General features: G+C 63.7%; 1 protein-coding gene across 1 annotated transcript in view; it reads right to left on the bottom strand.

Annotated features, from left to right (window-relative positions):
• Positions 1-21,706, bottom strand: part of ZFPM1 (zinc finger protein, FOG family member 1) — a 76,623-nt gene that overhangs the window by 20,213 nt on the left and 34,704 nt on the right. The window lies entirely within an intron of this gene.

The following is a 21,706-nucleotide window of genomic DNA, read 5'->3' as shown; positions in this document are numbered from 1 at the left end:
TCAGGTTCCAGAACATTCCTGACCAGAGTCCCTGGGCCTGCTGGGCACGGAGCCCCCACTGGGCGCCCCTGCTGTTCCTGAGACACTGCCGTGCACCTGGAGCTGGTGCCCACCTTTCCAGGGGTAGGAGGAGCTTGGGCCTGCAGTGTCCACACCTGCCACATGTCACACCTCAAGGGTGTCGAGGTCCCTGTCCTGGTGGCCCTGGGCTCTCGCTTGCCCCCTGCCCTCATGGGGAAGGGGGAGGGCAGAACTGGTGCCCACCCTACCCGGTCCACGCTGCACCCACAGGCAAACGGTCCTGCTCCCTAATCGGAGCTCCAGGGCCAGCCGGCCGAGCCTCCCAGATAAGAGCGTGGCTGGCATTTCCCGTGGCGGCCGCCTCTTCTGGGTATCACGCACCGCCAGAGAGGGCTGGCTCCGATAAAGGTGGCCGTTCCGCTCGCCCAGGGGCAGAACCCACCACTCTGGGATGGCCGGGGGCTGGGCGAGGGGCCTCCAGGGAGTCCAGGGATCGGAGGCGTGTGGGGCTGGGGACCAGGGCAATGGTCACCACGACAACCCATCTCCCTGGACCAGGGTTCAGGTTGCGTCTCCAAGGGGCTGTGCATGGGAAAGGTGCCTCTTGGGGGTGGATGCAGGGCCACGAAGGTGCCTGGATTGGTAAGGGGAGCATGGCTGATCTTAGCCCCAGCTCACCCCCGGTGCCCTCGTGCAGCTTACAACCTGTGCAACTGAACATGGAGGCCGTGGTGGTTCGAAACACTCATCTGCTCACGTAACCTATTTCCAGCCCCCTGTTCCTGCAGAGACCCTCTCCCAACCAGAAACAAAATCGCATTGGAAAGTGGGGGTGGGTGAGGCTCCTACTCCTGGCAGATGGGGTGCCTCCTGAGGACTTGACTCAAGGCTGAGAATGGATAGAAATGTCCGTGAGTGAGGGTGAGAGGCCTGGGACTGGGGGCTAGGGGATGCTGAGCTGGGTGGGAATGGGCGGGAAGACACAGGCAGATGTTTTTTTAAATGGTCTGTAAAATGGCTGGGGGATCCAGACAGTGGCAGCCATGGAGATGGCCAGCACCCAACCCCACCACCAGGAAGCCCAGGGCCCAGCGAGGCTGAGGAGTGCCCAAGCCACACTGGGAGCTCTGGCTGGAGGTGGGACCAGAACCCATGGTGAGCTCTGTGCTTGTCCCACCACAAAACCCTGTGGGGAACCCGGGGCAGCAACAGGCAAGCCACAGTCTTGGCCTTGGGGCTCCCAGAAAACACAGGCAGTGGCCGGACACCCCCATGGCACCAACAGCTCTGAGGGCAGGCCAGTCAGGGTGGGCTTCCAGGGGGAGGTGTCCTTCCCTGCCAGCCTCCTGTGACCGGTCTCTCTGCTCCTCCTCCCCAGCTCCAGAGCAACTGGGGTGAGCCCAGCAGAGATGCCAGCTCCAGCCAGGTCGTCTCTGCAGATGAAGAATGGGGACACCAGCTGCGGCTCCCAAATCCCCACGAACCCAACATGAGTGCCCGCCCCACGGACCCAACATGAGTGCCTGCCCCACGGACTGAGCCTCAGCCGGGCCCAGCAGGACTTGCGGGGATTCTTCCCAGCTGCTCTGAAGTTACTCCTCCCAACACACGTGGGGGAGACAGATCCAAGAGGTTCTGTCTCTGGCTCAAGGGTAGGCAGCGGGTGGGTGGGTTAGAACCAGAGCCCCAGGGGTCTTCTGAGCTGAGGTGGGAGGGAGCGGCTGGTGGTCCCGTGGCTGACTCTTCCAGCTGTGGCCTCAGTTTCCCCATCTCTAGACGGGTCTCCTGAGGAGGGGGCGGGCCCGAAGCCGCATAGGTGAGCCCCGCAGGGGGCATGGGGCCGCCACTATAGGCACAGCACTGGGACAAGGATTAATTTATTCAGGCAAACAGGACTGCACACGCCATCTCCAGAACAAACACGCCGTGCTGGGATTCAATTTCACCCCCAAGCATCTGCGAGGAACCAAATGAGAAGTTCCAGCCATTGCATATTTATATGATTGAAACGTCCACATGGGTCTTAAAACCCTCCGGTGACACTCGCGGGGATGGAAGCAGTGGCTGAGGACCAGGCAGAGCTCAGCGCTGCCGGCTGGGCCAACCCCACAGAGTGGGGAGCCTGGCTGAGGGGAGCCTGGTGGGTCTGGCCAGGGTCCAGGGCCTTTTGGGGGTGCCTGGGGAGGGAGAGCTGGGGTCTGGAATCCACAGGCCTGGGGCCAATCCTGCCTCTGCCCAGCTCGCCAGTGGTTGTGTGTGCTCTGAGTCTCGGTTTACCCATACGGAGAAGGTGGTGCCCCCATGACGTTCCCCTGGGCTCATGCCATGAGGGTAGGGGTGTGTCTGCCGGTGCAGCCAGCACTGTTCTCTCTCCCAGCTGCCCGGATGGGCTGAGACACTGCACCAGGTGGGCATCCTAAGGCCTGGGGCCCAGCCCAGGGCTGCCCCCTGGGATTTGGCCTCCACCCTTGAGCTCTGGCTCTGCCCCAGAGGCCCTAGAGGTCCCTGTGGCCTCCCTCAACAACGTGGCCAACATGCCCAGCACAGGCACCGTGGCCCCCTCCTGACGCACATGTGGCAGCAAGCCTGTGGAGGAGCGTCTGCTCCCATCCCACAGGCCCAGAGACTCCAGCAACCAGCTGGGGGTCACACAGCAGAGAAGGCAGTTGCCCCCGAGACCAGACCCCGAAGCTGCTCTCTGGCAGAGGATCCAGGGCTCCACCCAGGACCATCTGCCTCCTGAACCGACGCTGCTCAGCCACCCGCCTCCCCAGGCCTGTTTCCCCACCTGAACCACGGCCCTGGCAGGCTGGCTCGCAGCTCTGACTTGAGGAGGCAGGTGAAGGCGTCACCCTGTGCGTCTGTGGACGTCCGGGAACCGGGGCCCCTCCTGCACACAGCTGGCCTTCCCGCCTTCCAGGGGCCAGCTTCTGTTTGTGCCTAATGGCTGGTAGCCTCTGGAGCGCAAAGTCCGGCCACCCCCGACGGTGGGCTCTGTGGTTGGTGCCCACCGTGGGGTCACCCCAGCACCCACTTATCTAATCAACCCCATCGCTCCGCCCTGTCCCGCCCTGTGGCTCCCACAGGCCAGCTGGGCCCGGCTTTGTTGGGAGCGGCCCTGTCTCAGGGATCATGCTGTTTGCTTTTGATAAAAGTCACAAAAAAGGAAAGAAAAAGGAGCTTCCCTCCCCCAGGCTGGCGGGGTTCCGGAAGTCTCTGTGGGTCAGCAGGTGAGGCTGGTGCACAGAGCATGTGGGTCCTGAGAACACATCCTGCACAGACACAGAAACAGAGGCCAGAGGGGCGAGCGGCTCCCCAAGGTCACACGGGAGGCAGACCAGGCTGGCCGGGGGTCGACTGCGTGGGGCGGGGCAAGCCGGCCCCTCTGTCCACCAGGACGCGCCACATTCGGATCTGCTTGCTGGTCACGTGTTTGGCTCCCACGAAGGCCAACCCTGCGGAGTCCATTTAACAGGGGCGAGGGGACCTGCCCACGGTCACCAGCTCCAAAGTCAGACCCTCCTGGATGGAAAAGCCTGTAATCTGGGTGGCAGCTGAGGCCCCAGGACAAGAGACAGGTGACAGAAGGGGAGTGGAGGCTAAGCAGCTCCTCCCCCGCCCTGTGACCTCCACGCAGGGTCTGTGTCCCCTCTGCAGCCTCAGCGGCAGGCCCTGGTTCCCAGGATTCACCAACCATGGCCCACGGCGGGCACCGAAGGCCACGTCTGGGAGAGGTTCTGAGTGAGCCTTGGGATGGGCCTGTGCCAAGGAGAGGCCAGGGGAGCCCACGTGGAGCCAAAGGCCTGTGGTTGGACTCTGTGGCCTCAGAAGCCTCTTGGGCAGTGAAAAGCGTGGTCCTGTGTGGATATCATGGCCTCCCTCACATGTGATCCTCCCAAAATCTGGCTGGGAACAAACGCAGGCCTGGTGAGAAATGGATGGGGGACAAGGCTGGGGGTCCAACAACTTCTTTCCTTTTCTTTCTTTTTTCTTTTGAGACAGAGTCTTGCTCTGTCACCCAGCCTGGAGTGCAGTGGTGCGATCTTGGCTCACTGCAGCCTCCGCCTCCCGGGTTCAAGCGATTCTCTCATCTCAGCCTCCTGAGTAGCTGGGAGTACAGGTGCATGCCACCACACCCGGCTAATTTTTGTATTTTTAGTAAAGAAGGGGTTTCGCCATGTTGGCCAGGCTTGTATTGAACTCCTGACCTCAAACGATCTGCCCACCTCAGCCTCCCAAAGTACTGGGCTTACAGATGTGAACCACCGTGCCCGGCCCACCAGCAACTTCTTGACACATCCTCGACCCACTGGGCCCCTTACTGTGGCCCCCTTTTTAGGTTCCTGCTTACAGATAGGGCAACCAAGGCTCAGAGGAGGGAGTGGCTGCTGGAGGCCCCCGAGTGGAGCCCAGGATGGGTTGGGCAAGGGTGTCCTCCCAGGCAGGCGGTGGGGCTGGCCCATCTGCAGAGGGGCCTCACAAGGGTCCCTTGTGAGCATCCAAACGCCTGGGTGCACGGGCAAGGTCAAGGTGCACTGTGGGCAGCTGACTGTCTGCAGGGGGCCTTTCCCACAGCCACGTGGGCCCCGCAGGGCTGCCACTTCTCCCCAAGGCCCACATCTGCTGGAGCTGGATGGCATCTCCCATGGGGGCTGGTGTTCCCAGGCCTGTAGAACCCACAAGACCCAGCCCACCCTTTGGACAGAGGCTGGGCATCCTCCTCTGAGCCGTACCCCATTCAGCCATCCTGCCAGGGCATGGAGAAGGCTGACACACCCAGGCAGCCCAGGTCTGGGACCAGGAGACCAGATCTATGCGGCACTAGTCAGTCAGTGTGTTCCCTGGATCAAGCCACACCTGAATGCCAAGTCAAGAAACACAAAGGGGCCCAGGCTTGACTCCAGCCCTGGCTGGGTCACTGATGGCCATGGCACCTCTGGGCAGGCCTCAGTTCCCCACCTCTGAGCTCTGGAGGCTGGGACACGGTGCTGAGGGGACGAGGCCAAGAGCTCGGGGGATGATGGGGGCTGTTTCTCCTGTTCTTGTCTGTGAAAAGCAAGGCCTGAGAAGCTGGGGGCCACGTGGGAGGTTACACAGCCAGCAAGTGGCATGGGAGAGTCAAGCCCAGGTCCTTCTGATCGCAAACCCATGACTGCAGCCCAGGCCATACCCCCACCTGCAGTGAGTCCCACCCACTGGGCAGTGGGCCCTCCGTGAAGTCCATTCCCTGTTCACAGACAGGAGCCACCAAGCAGAGTGGGCAGAAGGCCACCTGGAAAGGTCAGCAGGACCACAGCCCTCACTCGTGGCGGTGGCCCTGGCTGTGGCACTCGGGACAGCCGAGATGGAAGGAACAACGTGACATGGGCTAGTGAGAAGGGAGACGGAGCCGCCGGATGAGACACAGAGACGGAGCCGAAGGCGGATGAGACGCGGGTGGTGGGATCAATGGATGCACCAAAGCTCAGAGGCAAAGCCACTCAGGGCTCTGCAGATTAGCCCAGCTCTTGGGGCCCTGATGAGGGTTCCCACCCTGCCTCTCCCTGGGTCCCCCCAGTGCCCCTCGGAGGGTCCAGGTCCTGGCAGCAGGGCTGAGTCTGGGAGAGGCAACAGAGGAGCCTGGGAGCTGCATGCCCAGGATGGGTAGAAAAATGGATCAGCTTTGCTGCTGAAAAACCAGATGTCACATACGTCTGGGCCCTCCGGCCATGCTGGCGAAATGGCTGTGCTCCTCAGAGCTGTGGCCCGTCCACACCCAGTGACGGCTACTGCCCTGTGGACGCACACTCAGTGCACAGCCTGCCCTGCACGCCCGCTCTGGGGCAGCCTCTTGGCCAGCCCCCATTCAGTCGTTTCCGGATTATTCTGTGTTATTGTGTGCCCAGCAGTGGAGCCAAGCCCCAGCACAAGACCCAGGTCCATTTCACTGAGGGAAAACAGAGGAGGGGCCTGCTCAAGGCCTCCCAGCACCCCGCCCCGGGAGACCCCAGGCCCACCACCTCCTGGGAAGCTTCCAGCTCCTCCACCCTGGTCCTCCTGCCCTGGTGCCCCCACCCCTGCCCTAGTCTCCCCACCCCTGCTGTGGTCTCCCCACCCCTGCCCTAGTCTCCCTGCCTCCTGCCCTGGTGCCCCCCACCCCTGCCCTAGTCTCCCCACCCCTGCCCTAGTCTCCCCATCCCCTGCCCTGGTGCCCCCCACCCCTGCCCTAGTCTCCCCACCCCTGCCCTAGTCTCCCCACCTCCTGCCCTAGTCTCCTCACCTCCTGCCCTAGTCTCCCCATCCCCTGCTGTGGCCTCCCTGCCTCCTGCCCTGGTCTCCCCACCCCTGCCCTGGTGCCCCCCACCCCTGCCCTAGTCTCCCCACCCCCTGCTGTGGCCTCCCCACCTCCTGCTCTGGTCTCCCCACCTCCTGCCCTGGTCTCCTCTGCTTTCTGCCTGGCATGGCCCCTGTTGGCCTCCTGGCCATGGTGCCTGGCCTCTGCTGGGCCACAAACCTCAGAGCACCCCGGAGGCCAGTGGAGAGCCCAGGGTGGGGTTGGCCCAGAGCCCCAGGCCTCCTGGACAAGGGTTTTCTTCTCACCCCAGGCCAGAGGTTAACAGAGGGCTTCGAACGCCAGAGCCTGCCTTCCTGAGATGTTTCCCTCGGACCCTGCACTCACGCGGGAGGGCTTCGGGGGGCTGGGGCTGTGAGGGGTGCCTTCCTTTGGGGTGAGGCACGTGGCCGGAAAGCCCCGTGGAGGCCCTGCCAGCAGCTGCACCTGCCGAGGCTCTCTCTCTGCTAGAGGTGGGCCTCGCACCCTGTGTGCCCACCCTCCGAGCGCCCGCCCACCCAGCATGGTGGTCTCCTTGCCAAGTCGTGCTCAGGGCCCACATCGCAGGAGGCCTGGCTGGGATCAGCAGACAGGCGGCATGGGCATCGTTCCTGGGAGCTGACGGCAGGGGGTGCTGGCTCCAGGGAATGGTAGGTGCCAGGCACGGTGCTGCCTCAGGGCCAGCCCACATGGCACGGTGCCAGGACCCCAGGAAGCCATCCGTGCGGAGGGTGATGCCAGCCCCTCCCACCTCCTCCCTGTCTCCCAGGTCCCCAGAGTGTTCACCACCTCCTGGGGGCACCCAGGGGCAGAGGTCTTGATTTCATTAACTCTGTCTTCCTGCTAGACGGTCAGCCCCTCAGGGCTGGCTTTTGACGGCTGTGTCCCGAAGGCACTGGAACACCGGGGACCTGAGTGCCTGTGTTTGGAGGAGGACGGCACCACCTCCTGGGAGAAGACCCAGCCAGCGCACCTTGGGGAGGGACCGACCTCCTCGCCGAGGCCCTGGCCGGCTCTGGGCTACAAACGGGCAGTAAGGAGCGGCAGGCACAAGGGCCACGGCTTGGCTTGGCCCAGCCTGGGCCTGGCGTCCACTGTGGAGCAGCTGCGTCAGCCATCGGGTGAGGGAGCAGCAGGAAGGGCCGGCCACAGGTGCCGCAGCCCCCGGCTCTGCCCCGCCCACCCGCCAGCTGGTGCCTGTGAACTTCTCTTCCTATCGCCTGGAACATCGCTGCGATTATTGATTTTTTGACACAGAACAACAGCCCATCTTTATCGGGCTGAACCCTGGCCCCAGCTAATGGCAGAGCTGGGACCGCCTGGGAATAGCAAGGAAGGCAGGGTGGGGCCAAACTCCCCTGCAGGTACCTGGGGGCCCTCGTACCTGCAAGCCCAGTGGCCTGTCCTGGGGAGGGGTGTCTCTAAGGGAAGGGGCAAGGACCTGACCCTACGGGGGCAGTGGGGCAGTGCTCAGGCCCAGAACTGCCCTTTCAGAGGCCTCGAGGGCAGCTCGGAGCCAGGTCTTGCCTGTCTGAACCGCTTCCATGGTGCTCTCTTGGGGGCTGTGGTCTCAGACACCACCACCTTGGCCCCCTCTGGGGCAGCTGGACTGGCAGGCAGAGCCCCATGGTGCACAGGGGGGCCCGTGTCCCTCCATGTGTCCCCGAGGGGTCTGTGCATGGGGCCCAGCGAGGGACTCTTTCTCCCCGCACCCTGGGCCTCAGAGTCTCTGCCACTCTGCAGCGCCTCCCCAGGGCTGAGGAGTCTGAGGGCCACGGCCTCGTGTTACCTCCAAGCTGGGAGACTGGCAGCCTCTCCGGGCTTCTGGAAGGCTAAACACCCTGGGTCCTGGGCCTTGGTCTTCCTGCCTGGGAAGTGGGGAGAGGGAGCCGATTTACCCCCAGGCCCTAGTAGTCTGGTCTTCGGGGACCCTGAGGCCTGAGAACTGGGGTGGGGGTCCCTGGCTCTCCCCAGCCCTGCCTCATCCTATCAGTGGCTGGAAACAGGATGTTAGATAAGCTGTTTACACAGGACGTATTTTCTTTACCTTATCTGTGTCCTATCGGCCTGGGTGCCCCGGCCTCTGCCCTGTTTTTCCAGGGTCTAGATGCCCCTGAAGGCCCTTTCTTCCCACCAGGCCCCTGCTCAGCCTGTTCATTTGTCCTCTGGGGGCTCCGTCTGTGCTCCATAAATGGGAGAGGGTGAGTGAGGGCCCAGGGTGCTGCCCCAGCCTTGGGTGAGACCATCCTACCCAGCCTGGCAGGCACCCACCCCCACCGGGGGCAGCTGTGGACACCCAGGCAGGTGCTGATGAGGACGCTGGTGCCCACCGAGAGCGCCAGGACACTGCCACCCCCCGAGAATGGAAAAGTCCCTTCCAGAAAAGGCTGCTGCCCTGAGCCCTCACTGACCCTTCGGTCTTGTCACCTCCACAGAGGAGGTGCTAACCAGGGGAAGACTGAGGCCTCGGGAGCCCAAGGTCTGCCTGGCACCCTGAGGCTCTAACTGGGATATGGAGCCTGTGCCCCGGGGTGAGCCCAGCCCCATGTGAGTCCCAGAGGCAGAAGGTGCTTCTGTGAACTGTGAATGTGTCTCCTCTTCTAAAAGCTATGTGTGGTTTTATGGGCAGCCACAGAGAGAGCTGTCATGGCCCCAATCACCCCAACACAGATGAGAAGACCGAGGTCAGAGAGGACCTGGCCCCACAGAGCGGACCTGGCCCCACAGAGCGGACCTGGCCCCACAGAGAGGCAGCTGGCACCACAGAGAGGCAGCTGGCACCACAGAGAGGACCTGGCCCCACAGAGCGGACCTGGCCCCACAGAGAGGCAGCTGGCTGTGAGTCAGATACAGGCCAGGCAGGGGCTCGGGAGGGTGGGGAAGACCAGGAAGCAGGAGGAGCTCTGGAGGCAGAACAGGCCAGCTCCTCCTCAGACACAGATCCCTCCACTCAAGAACCGGGGGCCCCCCAGACACAGCTCCCTCCCCTGTGCCTCTGCTCAGGAACCACGGGAGTCTCCACTGCCCCTGAATCAAGCACTGTGTTACAATGGGGGTTCCTGTCCCAGGGGCGCGTGCTCATCCACCCACCCTGCCCTGCTGAGGAGCACCACCCCCACCCGCAGAAGAGACGGCGCACAGCCTTCCAGTCCCGCTACCCGCAGAAGAGACGGCGCACAGCCTTCCAGTCCCGCCACCTGCAGAAGAGACGGTGCACAGCCTTCCAGTCCCGCTACCCGCAGAAGAGACGGCGCACAGCCTTCCAGTCCCGCGGGGTTGGGGGAACAACAGCTAAAGGTGGGTGGGGGTGGTGACCACTCTGAGGGCAGCCCGGGATCTGCCGTTCGGCCACTGTGTGTGCAGAGCAACCCATAAACGGGCACCCACGTGGCCTCCGCTGCCCTTAGAACCATCTTCTTTCTCTGGAGGAAACGTGGCAGGACAGCAAAAATTTTAAAAAAAATAAATGACTTGCCGTCTTCGACATGCTGCCCTGAGCCCGTCCATGCTGGGATGATTTTTCTGGGATAAATTCCCAGGAGCCAACTGCTGAGTCAAGGGAGGCAGCAGCTGGTGGTGCTGGGGCAGCCAGGACCGGGTGGCTCTGACCTGCGAGGTGGGGACCCTCAGCTGGGACAGGGTCGCCAAGGCCACTGCCTCCAGCAGCACCGGCTGGGGAGGGACAATGGGGCTCTGGGAGGCTGGGGGCAAGCCCGAGACCCACAGTAACTCCAGGGTGGATCCAAACGGACACCAAAGCCCCTGTTCATGGCCCCAGGCCGCCCACAGGGCACAGGGACTAGGTTGGGGGACATGGAGGGGCACGCACAGAAGCATCACGCCTGTGGGGCAGAGGCGGGTCCTGAGTGGTGCCCGGGCCCTGGGCAGGGCGGGAGAGGGCGGGGGGCTGGGGTGGGAGGCACCCTCACGAGACACAATAAACCCCGAGATAGCATCTTGCCGCATCTCAGGCCCTGCTCGGCCCTTTCGGGCAGGATATGACCAGCCCTCGAGCCGATGGCGGCCCCTTTGTCCCATCTCCGGGGACCGATCTTATCGGCTGCGTCCACGGCCGCTGTAATGGAAAAGCGCGGTGAGGAAATAAAAAGTTACATGCAGAGACGGAGGAGAGATAAATAAATAAATAAATAAATAAATAAATAAATAAATAAATAAATAGGGGGCGGGTGCAGCCGCCTGAGGGGTGGAGGAGCTGCTGGGAGGGTTAAACCACGGGTGGGGGCGCTTGCAGGGCTGGGGTCAGGAGGTCAGGGCTCACCGGCCTAGTCCCCACCTCGGACAAGCCATGTGAACTCACTGCGTCTCAGTTCGCTCTTTGGCCCAGGAGCCCTCCCAGGCTGGGGTTGACCCCATGGCAAACAGCAGTGGCAGGAGGGCCCCGCACCCCCGCCCACCACCTCCATCATCCACGGCCGCCATCTCCATCATCACCAGCACCGGCGGGAGGGCCCCGCACCCACACCCGCCATCTCCATCATCCACACCCGCTACCTCCATCATCCACGCCCGCCATCTCCATCATCACCAGCAGCGGCAGGAGGGCCCTGCACCCACACCCGCCACTTCCATCATCCACACCCGCCATCTCCATCATCACCAGCACTGGCAGGAGGGCCCCGCACCCACACCTGCCACCTCCATCATCCACACCCGCTACCTCCATCATCCACGCCCGCCATCTCCATCATCACCAGCACTGGCAGGAGGGCCTCGCACCCACACCCGCCATCTCCATCATCCACGCCCGCCACCTCCATCATCACCAGCACCCACGCCCGCCATCTCCATCATCACCAGCACTGGCAGGAGGGCCCCGCACCCACACCTGCCACCTCCATCATCCACACCCGCTACCTCCATCATCCACACCCGCTACCTCCATCATCCACGCCCGCCATCTCCATCATCACCAGCACTGGCAGGAGGGCCTCGCACCCACACCCGCCATCTCCATCATCCACGCCCGCCACCTCCATCATCACCAGCACCCACGCCCGCCATCTCCATCATCACCAGCACTGGCAGGAGGGCCCCGCACCCACACCTGCCACCTCCATCATCCATACCCGCTACCTCCATCATCCACACCCGCTACCTCCATCATCCACGCCCGCCATCTCCATCATCACCAGCACTGGCAGGAGGGCCTCGCACCCACACCCGCCATCTCCATCATCCACGCCCGCCACCTCCATCATCACCAGCACCCACGCCCGCCATCTCCATCATCACCAGCACTGGCAGGAGGGCCCCGCACCCACACCTGCCACCTCCATCATCCACACCCGCTACCTCCATCATCCACACCCGCTACCTCCATCATCCATGCCCGCCATCTCCATCATCACCACACTGGTAGGAGGGCCTCGCACCCACACCCGCCATCTCCATCATCCACGCCCGCACCTCCATCATCACCAGCAGCACCCACGCCCGCCATCTCCATCATCACCAGCACTGGCAGGAGGGCCCCGCACCCACACCTGCCACCTCCATCATCCACACCCGCTACCTCCATCATCCACACCCGCTACCTCCATCATCCACGCCCGCCACCTCCATCATCACCAGCACCCACGCCCGCCACCTCCATCATCACCAGCACCCACGCCCGCCACCTCCATCATCACCAGCACCCACACCCGCCATCTCCATCATCACCAGCACCCACGCCCGCCATCTCCATCATCACCAGCACCGGCGGGAGGGCCCTGCACCCACGCCCGCTATCTCCATCACCAGCAGTGGTGTCTCAGTTTCCCTCCTGGGCAGGAGGAGGTGGAGAAGTCAGGCCAGTGTGGGGAGGGGCCGGCCTTAGAGACCCTGACATGTCCCCAGCTGAGGCTGTACCCCACAGGGAGGGCCTGCTGTACCTGTTGGTGACGTGAGGACACCAAGGTGTGGTCTAGGGACCCAGCACTGTGCCCAGGACCCAGCTTAGCCCAGGGTGGCCAAGATCTGAGCTGACCATGCAGACATGCTGGGAAAGAGAAACTGTGGGCCCTGCCCTGCCCCAGCAGCTCCAGGCAGCCTGAACTGTCCTGTCCCCGTCTCACAGATGAGGGACCCTGAGCCCAGAACAAGGTGCAACAGGCCCCAGGTCTGTGGTGAGAGAGGTGACACCTGGAAGCTGGGTCTGCTGTTGTACCAGCGGGAGGGCTGGTGCCAGTAATAGCAACAGTCTTAGCGAGGTGACAGCACGACCCAGAGTGACAGTGACAGCACCAGCAAGGTGACAGCGGCCAGGCCAGCAGCAGCTCTCTCTAACAGCACTGTTCCTGTGCTAGTGATGGTCACGGCGCCCACACTGGTGGCAACACGGGGCGTAGTGGTGGGAACGAGGGCAGCTGGGGCAGCAGCTGCCAGCGACACGCTTGTGGCCTGCCCAGCGCCTGCCCACTGTCCCAAGGGTCCTCCCAAGAGCGCCTTGTGGCCATCTTCCTGAGGAGGCCACCAGCTCAGGCGGGGAGCTGACTGTGTCCCCCGCCATGCGGCAGGCCCAGGAGGGGCAGGGAGGGAAGCTTCTGGGCAGCAGCCGGGGCTCCAGGGGCTCGCCCAGGTGATACTGGTGGGCCTGCCCCCGAGATGTCTGGGAGGGGCCGGTAGGGCAACGGCGGGGGCCCGGGTGGGGGCTGGTGGTGGGGGATGGCCGGGGCAGGAAGCCGGGTGGGAGGGCGGAGGAGGAAGCCAGCTTGATTAGCGCCTGTGGCCGAGATAGGCTGCCCTGGCCACAGATAGCCGCTCCCGGAAGGTGGTGAGGCCAGCGGGCAGCACGGCAGGCAGCCAGGCCCGGCCCCTGCCCCCCAACCATGGGGACGGCTAGAGACCCAGGGCTCCAGCTGCACTCCTCATGGGGCATCCACTGTCCCTCACCCTCTGCTGCCATGGGGCTGAGGAGGGGCCCGGGGAGCCCACAGGACCCTGGGGGCTGGGCCAGGAGAGACTGGATGGGTGGGCCTGGGCCCTTCCCTGGGAGGCAGGCCTGGGGACTCTGTGCCCACTCGGACCCTCCCCAGCATGGGGGTGCGGTGGCTACCTGACCTCTCCTGGCCTCAGTTTCCCATCTGTGAAGGGGACACAGTGCCCACTTCAGCCAAGCACTTTCCTGGATCTCCCTCCGTCTGCCCCTGAGCTGTCCTCCACCCAGCCAGCGGGATTCAGGGGCCACCCAGGTGGGGTCCCCCACACTGTGCACAGACCTGCCCCCGTGCCCAGCTTACTAGGCACCAGGCTCCGCCCTGTCCACGTGCCCGGTCCTGCCTGCCCCTTGGCCCCTTTGCTGCTCCCAAAGTCAGCTGGGCCGGCCCCACCCCAGGCCTCTGCACCCGGTTTCCTCTGCACCAGCCCGCATCTCCAGCGTCACCCCCACGACTGCTCTCTCCTCCTCGGCGGCTGCTCTGGAGGCCGCATCAGGGTCTGTTTTGCTCACGCTGCATCCCCCTGTCTATGGCAGGGCTGGCACACAGTTGGTGCTCAATAAATGGAAGTACAAGAGAGTGAGTGAATGCCGGCTCTGCCTGCAGTTTCGGGACCTCGAGGCCCAGGTGACTTTCCTGGGGTGGAGGCTGAAGTCAGGGCCAGGCTCAGGAGGCAGCTTCTGTATGGCCAGGGCTGGGGTGGGTGCGGGAGGTCAGCCAGGCCCCGGGGTGCTGGCAGCCTGGCCATGGGGAAGCCACAAGGGCCATGGGGGAGCTGGGGATGAAGGAAGAGGAGCCGGTCTCAGGGGCTGCAGATGGCTCTGGCCCCAACCTCAACCCTGACCAGGGGCTCTGCCCACAGGGCCTTGCATGGAGAGGCAGGCCTGGGGTCTGGTGGTGCAGGCAGGACCCGGGTGCGGCCCCCACCCAGGCCTGGGGTCAGTGCTTGGGAGAGGGGAGGGAAGGGTGTCATGGGAAGGCTCAGGGCCAGGGGCAGCCAAGGTGTCCACGCCAACCACCCAGGGTCACGCCGGCCAGAGCCTGCGACCTCTGAACTCAGTTTCCAAGATAACTACCCTCTGCCACCGCAGGCCGGACGTGCTGGGGCCTCAGGCTCTGAGTTCGCTGCTGCCTCACCTCTGCGCTCACTCCAGATGGGCGGGGTGCCCCCGGCTCAGGGACTGCGCCCTCAGCCTGGAACACCGTTTCCAGACGCCCCTCACTCGTTTGGGACTCAAACGTTGGCTCAGCGAGGCCAGCTCTGCCTGCCCCTCGGATACGTGGCGTTCCGACCTCGTCATGACTTGGGGTGTCTCCCTCACCAGAGAGCAGATCCTGGAGGGCCTGGGCTGTGCTGGCCTGAGCATGTCCCTCATACACACGCTGGCTGAATGAACACACCACCTCCTTCTCTTGACCGCTCCCGGGCGGGACACCCATGTTCTTTCTGGTTCCAGGGCCCATGTCCCTCCACCACACACGTCCAGGGCAGGCCCATCCCTGTCTATTCCCAGCACCTGATACACGCCTGGCCCCAATGTGCTCAGCAAACCTCCAGGGAAGGGTGTGGCTGCGAGACACACAGCCCCTCCTCGGGTTCTGGCTCCAGCTCCCCATGGCCCCCTCTGCCCCGCTGTGAAGTGGGGTGGGGTCTGGGGCTCCCTCTGGGGACCCCTCAGGTGGGCTCCTGTTCCCTAGGACAGCCAGAGGTGGTAGCTCCTGACCCAGCACTGGGTCTGGTCTATGGAGGTGACCCCAGGCTGACCCCTGCCATCCGCCAGGGTCCCCTCCCCCCCGTTAATCTAAGACTAATAGTGCTATCGGGGGCAGCGCCGGGCTGCTGATAAGGCAGAATAGCTGGAATGATTTCCCACCCACGCACGCCGGGTGGGGAGGGAGCGCCGCCGCCTATCGGCCCATCTCCCCGCTGTCCATCAGGCCGGGCCCCCGCCTCAGCCTCCTCCCGATAGCAGGCCTTGAGGTTTGCGTAGACGCTCGGCCGGCGAGATTAGTCAGATGGAGCTCGGCCCAGATAACCAGCCCGACGCCCTCACACACTTGGGTGAGGATTCCCAGCCTCAGGCAGGCCCCGTCAGGACCCTTGGGTGGGGGCCCTTTGTGGGCCTCAGGCAGGAAATAGCGGACAGAGCCCTCCTCCGGACTCACAGCAGCCGCCTGCTCCCAGTGCCGGGACGCTGCACCAGATCACTCACGGCACAGCATCTGGACGAACGGCCCCCCCAAAACCCTTCAGGATACCCATTTTACAGCCAAGAAAACCGAGACGGCTCCTTTCAGTCCCTGGCACTGAGCCCCGCCCTGACCCCTCTGAACCCCATCCACACCTGGGCCGGAATGCTCCAGCCACGACTGACCACTTGAACCTCAGGCCCTGAGCTAGCTGCCTGTGTACACCCAACCCCATTCTACCGTGTCCGTCACGGCTCAGCGTGGGGCTGGGGCCGGGGCCGTCCACCTGCTGCCCCTCCCATCTCTCACACCCAGCCTGAACTTGAGTGTCCCTTCTGCTGGCCAGCAGTGCCCTGGAGACATGGCCAGCCTTCCCATCTCTGCCACCAGGGCCCAGGACAGAGCGGGGATGGAAAAGTCATGACTTGTGTGATCAGCTGGAATTCACCTTGTCCATAGTGGTTCCAGGAAAGAGCTCCAGGCCCTGAGGCACTTACAGGTGGAGCGAGCCAGGAGCAGGTGTTTGCGGATCCTGGGCAAGCAAGAGCAGGCCTGCCAGCCCCCCGCCCACAGGCAGCGCTGCTCAAGTCCCAGCCCCATGTCCACTCAGGGTTGGACCACTGTGGCCAAGCCACCTCACCTCGCTGAGCCTCTGTTTCCCTAACTGTAGAGTGGGACCCAACTCAGACCTCCCCTGCAGGACCCTATGTGCCAGGACTCGAGAGCTCCCCTCACAGGAAATGCCCAGTGAGAGGCGATCTCCTCAAGTCCGGTGTACATGACCCGTGCTGATGTGCTCTTATGCCCAGCAGTATGTGGGTGAGGGTCCCCGTCCCCACCCCAAGCCCCCTCTCTGTTGCTTTCTCTCCCCTGTGGCTGACCCTGGGCCAGGGCAGGTGGGGACTTTTGTTCCACAGCCTGAAGCCCCCAGGATGGAGAAGTGAGGCCTCCTTGGTGCTGCAGGCGGCTCTGCGCAAGAAGCTTTTCCTCCCAGCCCAGTTCCCCTCAGTTCCGCCCAGCCTCACAGAGGGAGGTGGGGGAGGCCTGTTCCAGGGGGAGGGGACTCCACACTCCCAGGTCCAGCCCCCATGCTCTTCAGCTTCTTCCTGCACCTGTTTCCTTGTGGCCCAGGCTGCACGATTACTCTCAGGGCAGACGACCACACAGGGCCCGTGAAATGGGCCAGCACAGGACCCAGGGAGTCGAATGGGACCCCAGCTCCACCCCTCCAAGTCCTAGTGGGACGGCATGTCTGAGCGACTCCATTTTCCAAGGCAGGAGTGGGATGCCCAGGAGTTCCAGGACTCGGCCCCACATCCCACAATGGGACAGGCCTGCAGGACGCGCCACGGCCGAGCTGCTCCCAAGCACGTGCAGGGATTATAGATTATGGCTTAGCCATTTGCATAGCGAAATCTTAAGCAGCTGCCCCTCCGGCAAACAAGGTCATTTCAAAGATAAAATAGGAGCTCTCCGCCTCCTGCCGCCCATCCTTCCCTTCACATCCGGACTGGTGGCTCCAGGGAGGAAGACGGAGTCCAGGCCCTGGCGGCCCCAGCTCTGCCTCCAGCCGAGGTCCCTTCTCTGTGGCCACTCCTGGGATCATGCTCAGACCTTGGCCCTTCTCTCCTCCTGCTGGCGCCTCCTGCTGCCTCACTGGAGTCCAAGGCCACAGGCCCAGTGACCAGGCCGCACTCCTGCCCGTCCACGTCCGCCTCGCCCCCGACTCAGGCCCTGCGGCATCCTACCCATGCAGGGCTGTGCCCTCTCCCACTCCCTCTGCTCCCTACTGCAGGGCCCCGACTCACCCTGGAGGCCTGCGGACACCCCTCCTGGAATCAGCTCCTTTCCCCACTTCCCCCTTGCTTCCGGGTTTGGTTTGGGTGGTGATGGCAGGGTTTGGTGAGGTGTGACTGGTCCCTGTGACGGGAGGCTCTGCCCGTGGCAGCCTCTCACCCTGGCGGGTGTCCTGCTTTGGACATCGAGGCAACGACCTCACTGGTGGGTCCCGGCTCCCGCCTGGAAGCCTCCCTGGTACTGGGCGGGTAACGGGGTTTGGGGGGTGAGCTTTTCCTGCCATGAGGCCATGATGACCGCCACTGACAGGGGAGCGCAAGGTGGCTGCTCCAGGCCCCTGCTTGGTCACCTCTCTTGGCCGCGAAAAGGGGAGTTCCAGGCTGCAGATGGTGGCTTCTCCCGGCAAAACCTACCTGCACCCCCTAATCCGAGAGAACCTAGGCCGCCCTGGGGTGGCCGACAAGCTCAAGACCCACAGCTGAGGTCTGGGAAGCGGCTCCAGCCACACTGCACTACACACTCCTCAGTCCCCCTCCTCATGGAGGCTTCCTGCTGTGGCTGTGGCTCTCCTTACATCCATTTTGTAGATTGGGAAACTGGGACCTGGAGAGGTCAGGCGGCCTGCCTGCTGTCACTCAGCGAGGCTGGGCTGTAGAGTCTGTGCTCCCGTCTCAGAACAGCTCCAGGCGCCCCCATTTGAAGTCGTGGCGCTCCAGAGCAAAGCCGCTTGCAGCATACAGAGCTCAGAACTTTTGAACAAAAACCAGCACCACTGAATGCCTCCCTGATCTCTTTTTAGGGCTCTGGGAGCACCAGGTATCAGGTAGGGCCAGGAGGGGGCTGAGGTGGGGGCAGTAACAGGGCCAGGAGATCATAGGAAGTCAAGACAATGGCCACGTGCACACCGGGACAGCTCTCCCCACCCGGGGACAGTTCTCCGCACCCCAGGACGGCTCCCCACACGCCAGAACAGCTCCCTGCACCCCGGGACAGCTCCCCACACGCCAGGACAGCTCCCGCACCCCGACACAGCTCCCCACACGCCAGGACAGCTCCCCGCACCCCGACACAGCTCTCTATACCCCGGGACAGCTCCCCACAGCTTGGGACAGCTCTCCGGTGCTTACAAAGTCATTGTGTGCCCAGGACCTCACTTACGTTTGCAGTAGGTGTTGGGGACCTCTTGGGTGTCCCCTGGGAGGAGGGGAGGGGCTGGGAGGCCTCCCCTCTGCCTAGTGTTACATGGTGCCTCCAGGGAGTCCCTGACCACCAGGGATAGGGCAGCCTGGCTGGACCCATGGTGGAGCTGTTGGGGGAGGCGCCAAGGCCGGGTCTCTCCACCAGGCTAACCCTGTCTACCTTCTGGATGTCCCTGGGAAATGGGTCTAACCGGGGTTGGGGTTGGGGGGTTTCCCAGGACACCTGTGAGCCCGGGTCCAGCCAGCAGATGAGGGCCCTGGGCTCCAGGCTCTGCAGCGTGACCGGGTTCCACCCACATGCAGGACAGGTGGGAAACAGGTTCAGGGCCCAGTCACTTCCCCAAAGCCACAGGGTGCAGAGTGCACCTTGGTCCAAGTTGGCGCTCCCTCCACCCCAGATAGGAAAGGAGGATGGCGCCTCCCAGGCCGCCTCGAGAACAGGGCCCCAGGCCAGGTTCAGAGGGGCTGGGGCAGGTTCAGAGGGGCTGGGGCCTGCACTGTTTCCCACACTTGGGGATGGGTGGGGTGGGGAGCAGCTGTGGGCCAGAGACCATGAAACAGAAATTGGGAGAGACAGGGGCAGAGACAGGGGTGAGGGAGAGAGGCATGGAGAGAGAGAGAGAGAGAGAGAGAGAGAGAGGGAGAGAGAGAGAGAGAGAGAGAGAGAGAGAGAGAGAGAGAGAGAGAGAGAGAGAGAGAGAGAGAGAGAGAGAGAGAGAGAGGCAGGGATGGAGGAAGAGAGAAGGAGAACGGCAAAGAGAGAGGGAGAGAGGAAGGGACAGAGGGAGAAGGCGGGGAGGGAGAGGGGAGAGAGAGGCGCTCACACAAGACAGAGCATCAGAGAGAGGGTCTGGAGACAGAAGGGAGAGACATTCAGGCCCAGCAGGGCAAATGTGGCCAATCCCCTATTGCATCCCAACCACTGGACTGGTCACCTGGCCAGGCACTGCCCTTGGGGCCACTGACCCTGCTGGCCATCGACGCACGGGCTGCCCTGAGAGATAAGAGCCCACAGAACCTCCTTGGCTTCCCCGTGGGTGATAGCTCGGCCTGTGTGGGCCTGATAGGCCGTGGCCACTGCAGCGGTTGGCCAGCAGCCGCGTATCAGCCCATCACCGCCCACTGCACAGAAATTCATATCTGTGGGAGCCGATAGGGCACCGCCCGGTCCAGAGGATGCACACAGCACAGGAAGCTCGGGGGTGCGCCCCAGCCCCAAACCACGGCCGGCCTCAGGGGCCCAGCCCTTCCCGGCGCCAGGCTCCATCCCCCAGGGCCTCCTTCGTCTGGAGAACAGGAGGATGATCTAACCCCTCTCAACACTGCAGGGGTGGACAGGGACCCGTGGGGTGACGATCAAACCACTGTCTATGAACTCTAGGCCCAAACCCAGCTCCACCACCTCCCAGCTGCATGATGGTGGACGTGTGCTGCATCCCCGGGCTGGGCCTCCTCCTCCAGAGACTGGGGTCACCATCTCGGCCCCTCTTGGGGCTGGCGTGAGGACCGCCCAGCACCCCCTGTCTGCCCAGTGGCCAACTGGGTCCCACAGGTACACAATGGTCCCTGCCACTGTGTGGGTGGTCTCCACTGATAGAGTGTGGGAGCTCTGAGGGCCTGAGGGGGGCCTATGTGCACCTTCCCCGCTACCCTGTTCTATAGCTGGGGACACTGAGGCAGTCAGGGCGGCCCCTCCCAACCCCACAGCGCTGCCCTGCACGTGAAAAGGCCTGTCAGGCTGACCCCGCAGTGAGGGCCTGAGGCACCAGCACCTGACCAAGACCCCCAAAGACACCAGCATCTGACCGACCCCCGACAGGTGTGTCCTGGGCCTCCCCCCACCTGGTGTCCCTGAGGAGAAGGCACGCAGCCAGCACGTTTCTGCCACGGCGCCTGGGCCCCCCACCATCTTTGGGTCCCAGGTGGGTAAGCCACATCGTCTGCTGTGCTGGATGCCCGGTCCCCCCTTCCTGGGGAACAGCAGGAGGAGCCCATGAGGACCGGTGGCCACGAGGCCCCAGCATTGCCTTGGGCAGCCCCACAGCCCGTGCAGGTGTGACTCGGCTTCCCCTTGGGGCCGGGTCATCCTCCTGGCTGTGGCTGCCCAGGCCCACCCCTCTCTCTGTGGTCCCGGCTGTCCCGTTGCGGGAAGGGGCTGTATTGAACGAGAGGCCTCTCCACGCACGTGCCGCTGCTTACTTGCACCAGCGGGCCCGTGGACCCATCTCTCACTCTCCCTTGCTGCTGGGACCTCACTGACCCCTTTCTATCTTGGCCCCCGGGAAGGAATGGGGTCCCTCTGCCTCAGCGAAGCCTTCCCTGCTCCCCAGGACGGCGAGCGCCTCACCACACGTCTTCTCTCCACAGATGGGGGCCCTGCTGGTGTCATTACGGCCGCTTGTGCGCTCTGCGACGGCCATCTGCTCCCGGCTGTATGCCTGGCACACAGCAGGCACTCAATAAATGTTTGCTGCATCTGCACATGCGTCTGGCTCGAGCACCTGCCCCTCCTCACGCCGTCCCTCCTCCACGGGGACCTTGCGACCCCCACTCCGCCTCTGCTGGGCCTCCTCCCTCCCTCACCCACCAGCTCTCATGACGGCCTCGGTCGGGCGACCCTGGGAAGCCACCCCAGACGCTACTCTGGTTCCTCAGGCCGCGGGATTTATTAGGAACAACAGAAACAATCTGACTACCAGTGCTCCCTGCGTTCATAAATGAATGGAATTCACAGTCCCCGAAAGGGCCACAGGGAGAACACGTTTGTGGGACTTCTGGGGTCAGAACTCTAGCTACAAATCACGGAGCAGAGTCACCAAATCACCCTCTAGGACACACCCTGTGGCCCAGGCCCCGCGGGGCAGTGTGGCTCGGACTCCGTCCCCCACAGCCTGCAGCCACTCTGGAGTGGGGTGGGGTCCTCTCCTGCCCTTCAGGCCTGAGTGCCTGCCTGGGCACCTCAGCACAGCTCTGAATCCCGGCCCAGCTGGGAAGGCCGCGGGCCCAGGCCGCTGAGATGCAGCCTCCTGTTCCCACCTCCCTGCCTTTCCCACCTCTGAGGACTCCTTCCTGGCCATCACACTAGCTCCTCTTCTGCGGCCCAGACCAGGCTCTGATCCAGGGAACCCCCCAGAGCTTCCTTGTACACCACGTGAGGCCCGGGATTGGCCTGAGGGTGCCAAGCTGCAGCGATACCACCAGCTGCACAGGTTAGCTGAGCTTTGGACTAGGCACAGGCCTGGGCCTGGTGG

The sequence above is a fragment of the Macaca thibetana genome, chromosome 20 (assembly GCF_024542745.1).
Source record: "Macaca thibetana thibetana isolate TM-01 chromosome 20, ASM2454274v1, whole genome shotgun sequence".
In the NCBI taxonomy this organism is placed as follows: Eukaryota; Metazoa; Chordata; class Mammalia; order Primates; family Cercopithecidae; genus Macaca; species Macaca thibetana.
This window is presented reverse-complemented; position numbering and strand designations above follow the sequence as displayed.